Consider the following 10,403-nt stretch of genomic DNA (forward strand, 5'->3'; position numbering starts at 1 on the left):
CCCAGCAACCGGCCCGGCTCCCCCATTGGAGGGCGGGACGCGTCAATCAGCGGCCACGCCCCTTCCCTCCACGCGCCGCCCCGCCCGCTCCCCAGAAAGGGCGGTGCCGGAGGCCGCCATTGGCCGCCGGCGCCGCCACACAGCCGCCCGGCCCGCCTCCCCGCTGGGCCTCGCTCGCCAGCGATTGGCCGGCGGCCGCGGGCGGAGGAGGGACCTGCCGCGAGCCCGCCCTCCCGTTGGCTGGCGCCGCCGTCCGTCTGGCTCCCCTCCCCCACCCGCCGCCGCCCCACCCGCTCGCGCCGCTGAAGTTAGTTCGGGAGCGAGGCGCCGGCGAGCAGCCGGGCGCGGGGCGTGCGGGCGGGCGCGCAAACACACACACACACACACACAGACACCACACACACACGCGCGCGCACCGCCCGGCGGCCCTCGATACTCAGAGTCACGCGCGCGCCGTGGGGGCCGCCGGCCACGCGGGCGGGCGGGAGCGGCGTGCGCGCAGCGGCAGCAGCCCGAGGTGCCTGGCGCTGGCAGCCGCTTATCGCGCACACGCACGCCCCGCGCCGCCGAGGGAAGGGAAGGGAGGGGAGGGGAGATGGGGAGGGGGGGGAAACGGGGACGGCGACAATGACTGCCGGCTGCACGCAGGTCCCTGCGAGTTTCGCCATGCGAGGCGCGGGGGCTGCTCTGTCAGCCCGCCCGGCCCGGAACAATCGGCGGGGGGCAGCGGGCAGCACAGCCCCGGCCCCCCCTGCCCGCCCCAGCCATCGCCTCCTGCCGCCGCTCCCCCTCCCCTGCCACACGCAGAGCGTTGCAAGGCATTTACCCAGCGCGAGTGTCTGCAAACACGTGCAGCAGCCTCCAATGCAAAGGGAAAAAAAAAAAAAAAAGAAAAAAAAAAAGTGCCCAGCCTAGTGACAAGCCCCCTGCGCTGCGAGAGGGGAGGGAAACGGGGTGATTATGGTAAATTGCAGCCTGTCACCCGGCGCACAACCAGCCCCACCGCATGCTCCCTGTTATCCCCCACGCCAACTCCGGGCAGTCTGACCTCGGGTGCCGGTTTCCCCCCTCTGCTCGCAGTGACCTCCTTTCTCTGCCCGTGTGTGTTTCTGCAGCAGCGGTTCCTGCGGAATGTGCTGCCCCTGAAACGCGATCGCGGCTCCTCTCTCTCTCTCTCGCTCGCTCCTTCTCTGTCTCTCGCTCGCTCGCTCTCTCTCCTGGCTGCGAGCGGAGCCAGGAACACAACAACAACACAGCCTCCCCCCACCCCCTTCCCCAAACACACACACACGGAGGGGACCCAGCCAGGAGAGCCAGACGAGCCGGGGAGGGGGTGGAGGGAATCCCCAGCCAGCGGATTGATTGCACCAGTTACCTTCCCTGAGCCCCTTCGCGAGAGGGGGGGGGAAAAAGAAGATGAATACAGAGAGAATACCTTGTCTCCCCTCCTCCTCCTCCTCCTCCTCCGCGGGGCTCCTCTTCTCCCTCCAAAACACTAAAAGGTGGACGGGCAGATCAGACGCAAGCCATCGGCTCGCGGCGGGGGAGGGGGGGCCGCACGAACAATTAGCCTTAATTTCAGAAATTAAACCAGAAACCCAGCCCGCACCTCCAGCCTCCCCGGCGCTGAGCGGCCGCAGATTGCGAGGACTGGTGCTAAGACACAGGACCTGATAACAGCTAATTGAAAGGTTAATCTACATAGGCTGTGACAGAAGAGGTCCCTCCCCACTTTTTTTATCTGCTGTTGGCAAGTGGGAAATTGAGCTCCCCCCACCTTTCTCCCTCAAAAAAAAAAAAAAAAAAAAAAAAGGAGAGGGAGAGAAAGGGGGGGGGGGGGGGGGGGGAAGGCAATAAAGTTTGGGGGGAGGCGCGGCCCCGCGGCGGCGGCCGCTGGGGGCTGAGGGACGGGGCGGGAAGGCGGCCTGAGGGGACGCGGCCGCCCGGGGGGCCCCGGCGCCGAGCTCGGGGTGCTGAGGGGCTTTTGGCCACCCTGGGGGGGTTGAAATGTCCCCGATGGAGCACCAACGCTGGCAGATCCTTCCTCGAGGGCCTGGGTGATTCCTCCGTAAGAAGGGAGAGGGTTGTGTCGGGAGGAACCGTAGGTAGACTGTAGGATGAAAGGAAGGTGGACGACTTACAGATGTCCTCCCATCGAGGCTGTTGCAATGAGATGTTATGAGGAAGGTATTTTAAAGGACAAGGTGGCGAAGCAGATGGACTTAAAGCTAGTTTCAGCCTTGTCTTCTTGCCACCTTGAGCCACGCTGCCAAAGGCCATGAAACATGTCAAAACCTAAAGTACCCAAGACGTTTTTCCCAGTTATTGTTAGCAAATAACACTTCTCACTGAACTATGGGGTGACAAAATACCATAGTGTGGTACCCACCAAGAGAGGTAAAGGTGGTCCTACCTACCTGGGCATCTACTCAACTAATCACCAGCTAGGTGCTAGGGGTGCTCCCCATCCTCCAAACCCAAACCATCACCCATCCCAGGGGTCCCCAAGGCATCCTTTTCCATGTGTTGTAGGTGACGTGCTGCATTTGGGTGCCTGTCCACAAAGTTCTGTAAAATTAGTATGTCAGTCCTGAAGAAGAAAATACAGAGCTAAAGGAATTTATTTATTTATTCTGAATCCACACACAGAGGAAAAAATTCCCCTTTTAAAGTGGATGGAAAGTGACCTTCTACAATAAATCAAGGTCTTTCCTAGGTCATGTATTGCACGTACACCAGTAAGAGAACAAAGTTTCCATAATAATAGATTAAGTATTTTGGTTTAGTGCAACTTTTTCAGTCAGTTGCTGCAAATACTGTGTGAGGAAGCTCCTTGGTGATGTTTCACAGCACTGTAAAATTGAATGACCTACTTACAGAAATCACCAGGTGAAAATGTTATTCTGGCGTACGTCTATGATACCATACCTGTTGACTGAAGATTTAGTCTTTTAATGGCCAGAAGCAGTCTTTTAAATATACAGCAGGAAACTGAAATGTGCAGTGACCTAATATTTATTGGAGAATCCTTCAAGGTTCATGTATTATGCAGACTTGGCTGTGATTGAAAATAGTTTTAAAATTATTGGAAACAATATAAATCATTACAGCACAATTTGCAGCAACACTATTCTGAATGTTGTGTCAACATTTCCATTATAGACTTATTTTTTTCCGGGAAATTTACAACTTGGTTAGTGGTAAAAGAAAAATAATCTCTTGAAACTGAAACTTGGCATGGCACATCCCGGGTCAGGAAACAAAACACTGGAGAAAACTTGACAATCTGTTTGGCCATTTTTAAATTATGAGTGTGCTGAAGGCATAAGAATAGCACAGAGAAAAATCATAAAAGTCTCTGTTTTAAATATGTTCATTCTTTCTTCTTAATTCCTTTTTGTAAAAATAAACTTTATAGGACGATATATCCTATGTTATAGGTGTTGTGTTCCAGATTTTAACATATTCAAGAATCTTTTGTTTGAAGAGAAACTCCTGTGGATCTTAACATTTACAGGTGTACCTAATACTATGAAAAGTGGTGAAGTTAAGTACATGAACATGAGCACATCTTTAGGGATGCATCATCCTCCAATCAACTTAGATCTGTTACCACTGCCAATTTTACTGTTTCCCAAAATAATGATTTCAAAAGAATTGCATCATGTGAATTTAGAGCAGTTCAATGTGATAAACAAGTACAACTCTGAAACAATACGTGTTACCCAGGCAAGCCATACATGCCAGAAAAACTTTGGGTCTAACCAAGAATGTCTAATAAATTGGGTGCATTGTGGTTTGTGATCTAGACAAGAAGTTTTTCAGTTTTTAAAAAAAAATGTTTTGTATTTACACACAATAAACTACATTAAAAATATCCATTGAAGAGTTATAAACCCATCAAGGAAATCAGTGTAAGCAAAAAAAAAAATCACACTTTAATACGTCTTATACTGTAAGAATTTGGGGGATTTACTCTCCCATGAGGTAGAATGGCTGTTAATGCCCCAGAGCAGTAAGAGGTCTCTATACACCTACACGTCAAATATACATGACAAATCTGCTAAAAAGTTTTCCTTGATACTAAAAAATATAGCCTCTAAAATCAAAGACACCCTCACCTGCTTTTAGTAAGAAGTTGTATGGCCCAGATCACTGTGTTATGTTTATTTCCTTGCCTTAATTACAGCGTAAATATCTTTTTTTTTTTTTCCATACGGAAAAGTATATTTGATTGCACATCTGCATTGTGGTATATGTAGTAACCATACCCTTACTTTCAACTGTCCTTAGGATTATTCCAAAAATGCATGTACAGTTGCTATTTTTGGATCACAAGCAAGAGAAAGGAAGAAGTTAAGGAATGAGTATGGTCTGAGTTAAATTCAATTCTCAAAAACTCAAAAATCAAAATCTATATCAAAATCTATCTGTTGATATATATATATACATAGCAGTGGTGTAAGACAAGATGGAGACTTAGATGAAGGCCAGCCATATGTGGGTCAAATTCATTGCTATACAATAAAGAATGCTAAACCAGAGTTTGAACGCTTGTTTGAAATCAGCAAGAACATTCTTTTGCCTTAAATTGCTGCCATATATGAAGATTTGCCCGTGAGGGCTTCAATCGCTGGTAGAGTTTCATTACAATCAGTGAGGTTGTAACACGTTTAGAAACGATTATATAGTTGTCAGTTTTGGTGTAGTGACAGTTCCCTACGTATCTTTTAAGATGCTATAGGGTGAAGTCTTGACCTCTATCAATGTTAGTGGAAAATCCTCCGACTTCACTAGAGACAGGATGTTTTGTATTATTATAGTACATATCCACATATGGGAGTACAGTCACCTGGAAATTGCCTTCCCTGGCTTAGGCTGTGGAGAGAAGTGACCTGTGGGAGAAAAGTCATCCTGGGAGTGCAGTGAGCTTCTTCCCTGCCTCTACAGTCACCTCGAGCATGTCCCTGCCAACTGGCTGAGTGCATACCTATACCACCTCCTCTCCTTAGCTCATCTGCAACCAATTCAGACCAATTCAGCACTTTCCCAGTGTCTCTAACTTTTAGCCTCACATTTGTTCTGGACAAACAGCTTTTTTTTTTTTTTTTTTTTTCTTTTCTTTTCCCACTTAGCATATTTTTACAGCCTTTTTTGTTGTAATTTCACCTGAAAGATTAATCCATGTAACCGAGTCTACCCCCACTAAATGCAAATAGCATGTTTCTTGGTTTAAGTACGAGGATATGCATTACTGCACACAACAGAGCATCACTGCCCAGTTTAAACACTTCTGACAAACACTGCTATAGATTATACAAATACATATGTGCATGTAGTTATACGCACACAAAGTGAATAACCTGTGGGCATATTTTCTGATCATTTGCTGTCTCATCTATTACATTTACTGAAACTGAATAATAATATGATATACTCTTGATGCCTTCTTATTGATTTGGGGACTTTTTAATTCATGAAACCAACAGTTTATAAGGTAAATGCTATAATAGTCTCAACTCAGGAGTTGCAGTTGGTATGATACTGTAATTTGGAAATAAGTGTTTGTGGTAGATCAGCTGTCATCCCACAGGGACAGAGACAGTGACTTTTTATAATAAATCCCACATGTTCCATTCTACTCTGGCAAATATTCCACGCTGGCAGATCAAAGTACTTTACAACCCTTAATTAATTAGTTCCTATAAGAGCTCTGTTAGGTGAATGTATATTATTTTTCCTGTTCTCCAATCAGGGATACAAAGCATAGAGCACAGCCATTATAAGAAGGTGCTAGTGTAAGGAAGCATCTGTCTGCCTGAGTTGCAAGGACCCTGCTCTAGCCACAGGACATCCAGTCACAGAGTTAGCTGTAACACTCCAGAAGAAACTTGCTGGTTAATGTATATTTGAACCCCTAGCCAGGACCATGTCTTTTTGCTGCATTAACTACTCTACATGTAAGAGCCAAAAGGACAAAGAATTTAAGAGTACAACGGAAAAAAAGCTAAAAGCAAAGCACAAAAAGCAGATGGTCCTTATATGTGACCGTGTCCTATGTGATGGTGTCTTTCATATACACAGCATCTCAATGCTACATACAGAGAATCTATATATAACCATGGTAGAGGATTAGTAAGTGATTAATAGATGTTTTAATAGGTGGAAATCAATTGTTATGAGTCCAATGTGTCAGCTTTTTTTTTTTTTTTTTACGATGATAGCTCATCATCACCTGAAACACTTCCTACCAATGTATTTAAATTCTACAGTCTTTATTGCTAATCTTGCGATAAACCTCACAAACCAAATCTTTATATAAAGTGTGACCTAAGACAAACTGTCTGAAGAAAAAGGGATTACCCTCTAGGTTCCACAGTAAATTGCTAGTTATATTTATACTGGATTGAAGTTTCTCCCTTTGCCGTGTAAAATGCACTGATATGTCTAGAAGTATTTTGCTGCTGTGTGCAGGAGTAGCATTTTCTAGGCTAATCCCAAGAGGAAGGCCTGGGATATTGCAGGACCCTGTATCAACCAGCATCACTGAACTTGATGCAGCTTTGTGTTTTCGTACACATTCATGGTAATGCTTTGTGAGAGCAACTGATGAGATGACAGATGGAATTGGAAATGAATAAGGATCACTTTGCTCAGAGCAAGTGAAAGCTGCTGTAATCAGGGGCTGTTCAGGTCCTTCTTGCTACTGTCCTGCTGCGATCAGTTAGTCTAGGTGAAAGGGGAGGATGCTGCTGTTTGCAGGAACCATTTTAACACCTCAGCTTGTCTTTGTGAGCTTTAAAGTAATTAACTCTCCAATCATTATCGGTTGACTTTGTCCACAGGTTTAGATTTCCCTCCTGCTGTTCCCTTTGGGGATATTGGGTTGTCACTTTGTGAGAGGGGGGGATTCTTTGTAGGGTTCACGCAAAATCCCTTTCACAGCTTTCCAACAGCTTTTTGTGCTCTCCAAACTGCTGGAATACTCTCTCTCTTTCTGTTTTAAGGACCATTATTATTCTTAGTTTCTCCAGATCCAAGTGGACAAGAAGGGGGGGGGGGGGAGCTCTCCAAGAAGCCTGGCATCACACTTTCTGAGCCCTTCAGATGAAAAGGACATCCTCAGTCCTTAGAAGCCAATAAAAGAGACTGCAAAGGCAGTTTTGCTAAATAAGGTTACTTTGAGCCTCTGAAGGATCCTGACAGTCCTTAATGCGACTGAATGAATTCTCACAACTTCCAACTGTGATGTGGGTGTACTACATTCTAGTTCAGTTTTAGCCAGGGGAAAGTTTCCAGACTTTAAGTTGTTGGCAGCCCTTTAATGGTCAAACATTGCCAAGAAACATGGAGAAAAAGTGGGAGGAGAGAGCTTGACCATACTTTTATTAATCCCATTCTCATCCAGTTACTGCTGTATTTTTTAAAACCCTAATAATAATCTGAAGAAGTTGCAATGAGCAGAGAGAGTATTACCAGCCACGTAATTTGGAGACTATTCTGACTCTGCGCAACCCTTGGTGTGTAACAGCACTGGACAAGCAGCCAGAGCAATAAGAAACATGAAGTAAAGGCACACCCACCACATTTCAGCATTTCAGTTTCAATGGATAGTAAAAGCCCTCACCTACTGCAGAGCTGGTTGGAGCACTCCCCCTTTCAGTTTCTGCTCAGCATCTCCTGGCACACCCACCTTCTCACAAAGGATGGGAGTTTGGGAAACAAGCAGTTCTGACAAACAGGCTCTGAATTTGCTGAGTCTGGGTTTAGCGAAAACTTAGGTCTGCTCTCTGTTTGGAAACCAAGCAACATCCACTGCAGGCTTTTCCTTTTGCAGATTGAATCAAGTGGAGGCTGGTTGGTCTCAAGGACCAAACTGCTGCCTCCAGCAGGAGTTGGAGCTAAGTCTGTATGATGCATGCTACGCTTTCTTTGTTGGCAGCATTAGTTGTGAGGTTCCCTTGCTAAATAAAGCTCTGGCCACACAAACAATTTGTTTCAGTCATTTCCCATAGCTGCCGATGCCAGAGCAGCTCCACCTGCGTTAGCTAGACTAGGAGGCCTGTCAGAGTCAGGTGGCAATGCACCACATCATTTCAAACACCTTTCAGAAACCTTTAGGTTTGCTCAACGCTACTTTAAAAACAGCCAGTGGCTCGTTTGTATTAGGTCTGCCCAGCTGACTAACCCCGGTTGTTAAATTATTGTCACACACAGGATGATTTTGTACTAAATACCCTATGGGAAGCGAAATCTGAGTGAAAAGGGGTTTGTGAGGCAGGAGGGACTTGTTTTTTTGTGTCAGGCAATATGAGAAGGTGGACTACTGTAGTAGCTAGGACGAGCTAAGGTAGTAATACATCAGTGCTGGAAACACCAAGTATCTTCTTCATATACATTGAGCTGTACAGACTGTCTCCTCAGCGGCACATAGGATAGGTAGCTGGTGATTTATCAAGATGCCAGGGAAGGAATTGCATTATCCAGCATAATGAAGCCTTTTGTTTATTTCATTCATAAAAACAAACAAAAATCCAACAGTAACATCTCAACACACACAGACACAGAGAAGTCCTACTCCTCAGCTGATGAGAGCCAGAATCGGTTCCCTGGCGCTGGGCAGAACCCCCCTGTTCTCCTGATATTATTCCCCTTTGTTATGCGATATCCCACAGTGCCCGCTAAGTCAGGGAGTTGTCACACTCCTCGCTGGTGCAGCAGGATACAAAATAGCTGGGGGTGGGGAGGAAGACTGGAATGGTTGGGAGGTGGAAGGGAAAAGGCCCTTTTTTTGTGAAAACAGTAGCACCAGCTGCATCCTGCAAGTCGCTAAATTAGCCAGTCAGTTGTTTTTCTTTTAATTTTTGTGTGAATTCAAGAATAGGTTGTGGATGTCTTGGCAACTCATGAATGAGGCTCTTTATGAAAGAATTCACCTTGCAGAGGGGCTGCTGTCAGATGCACAAGCCTCTTTCCATTAATTAAGCTGCAGAACATCCCCTCTTTTTTTCCCCCCACCCCTCTCAACGCCTGGATAATCAGACCCTGTGTCTTTCCATAACATCCACTGCTGTCTCTCTTGCTCCTCACAGTATTTCACCCACTCTGTTAATTCTGGGCTGCCAGATTTTTTTTTTTTTTTTTTTTTTTAATGTAGCTTATATTGCTGCTAAGTGAGATATCATGCCCACTGAGCTAAGAATGAAGATGAATATTCTGCTCCACTGCAACCAGTAGCATTTGCTGTGCATTATTTTTATCTGAAAGGTGGCCTGAGAGCAAAGTTGGATATTTTCAAAAGCTCAGCTGAGAGTTAATCAGCTCTTACTGTCTTCCAACAGGAGCTGGGTGCTTAACTTGCATGCACAGAGTCAGCCCCTCGACTGTCACTCGCTCACATGCAAGTTCCGCACAGAAGTTGTGGAGGACTTCCAGACACCCTGGAATTGACCTGATATGAAAAGTGCATAAACCAAACTGTTTGGGGTTAGGGAGTGATTGCAGATGTAGCTATGCCTGAACAGACAGGCTGGGTGGGGTGGTTTAGCATAGACCCAGAGCTGTGACCGCCTCACCTGGCTTTGGTGTGGTCTGATCGAGGGGAGTGACTGCAGCTGAACAGTCGGGAAGTTTTTGGTGGGGATACCCAGGAGTGTGCCCATGAAATTATACACCTGCTTCAGGGAACACTACAAAACCCTTTAAAACCAATGAAAGGTTCCTACTGCCTTGACTGAGTTATCATACCTTCAGTACTGTCATACCTTAAGTGTTTGCATGTTTGGGCTTATTTTTGCATTCCTAATGACTGGAATTTTAAAACAAACTTACAAAATTAAGATCTATGTTATTAACAACAGATTTTTAAAAGCAATAGGTTAATTTTCCTTCCTTTTCAGGTAATACTGAATGTTGATTTCTTGCAAATGAAGCAATCTTAAGTAGAGTGCACAAAGTATTTAATCTGGACTAAATTAAAATAAAGTTAAATAAGGAGCTCATCTGTTGCCTCAGTGCTCTTTCTGGGAAGCAAGGGACATATAAAAGGATCAAAAAGAAAGTAAATATCAAATTATCTAGAAGGAAAGGAATCTATGTAATAAACTTCCACGTTACATCATAAAAATAACTTTCTCACAAATGCTGTCACTGCAAATGCCAAGACACATAGGAAACCCTTGAATTAGCAGTAAAACTGTATGAGCAAATGAGAAATGCTTTACATTTGAAATACACATTTTCTTATTTCAGGGATTGTTGGGATTTTCTAGGGATTATAAACTTATCTGTTTATAATAAAGGTTTTCCTTATACTAAGAAATGGATGTAGCAGAATTTGAAATGGTTTTCACATTGTAAACTTGTGGAGGTAGAAAATCTCTCTCTTTATAAACGCAGGCAAC

At 45.3% G+C, this 10,403-nt stretch overlaps 1 protein-coding gene across 3 annotated transcripts in view; it reads right to left on the reverse strand.

Moving 5' to 3' along the window:
• The window catches only part of KAT6B (lysine acetyltransferase 6B), a 111,298-nt gene extending 110,130 nt beyond the window's left edge, over nt 1-1,168 (reverse strand). For all 3 annotated transcript variants that reach the window (XM_032191322.1, XM_032191320.1, XM_032191318.1), the window contains exon 1: nt 1,049-1,168. The gene's annotated coding sequence lies outside the window, so the exon portion shown is untranslated. The remainder of the gene's footprint in view (nt 1-1,048) is intronic.
• Nucleotides 1,169-10,403: the final 9,235 nt, after the last annotated feature.

Source organism: Aythya fuligula, chromosome 7, assembly GCF_009819795.1.
Source record: "Aythya fuligula isolate bAytFul2 chromosome 7, bAytFul2.pri, whole genome shotgun sequence".
NCBI lineage: Eukaryota > Metazoa > Chordata > Aves > Anseriformes > Anatidae > Aythya > Aythya fuligula.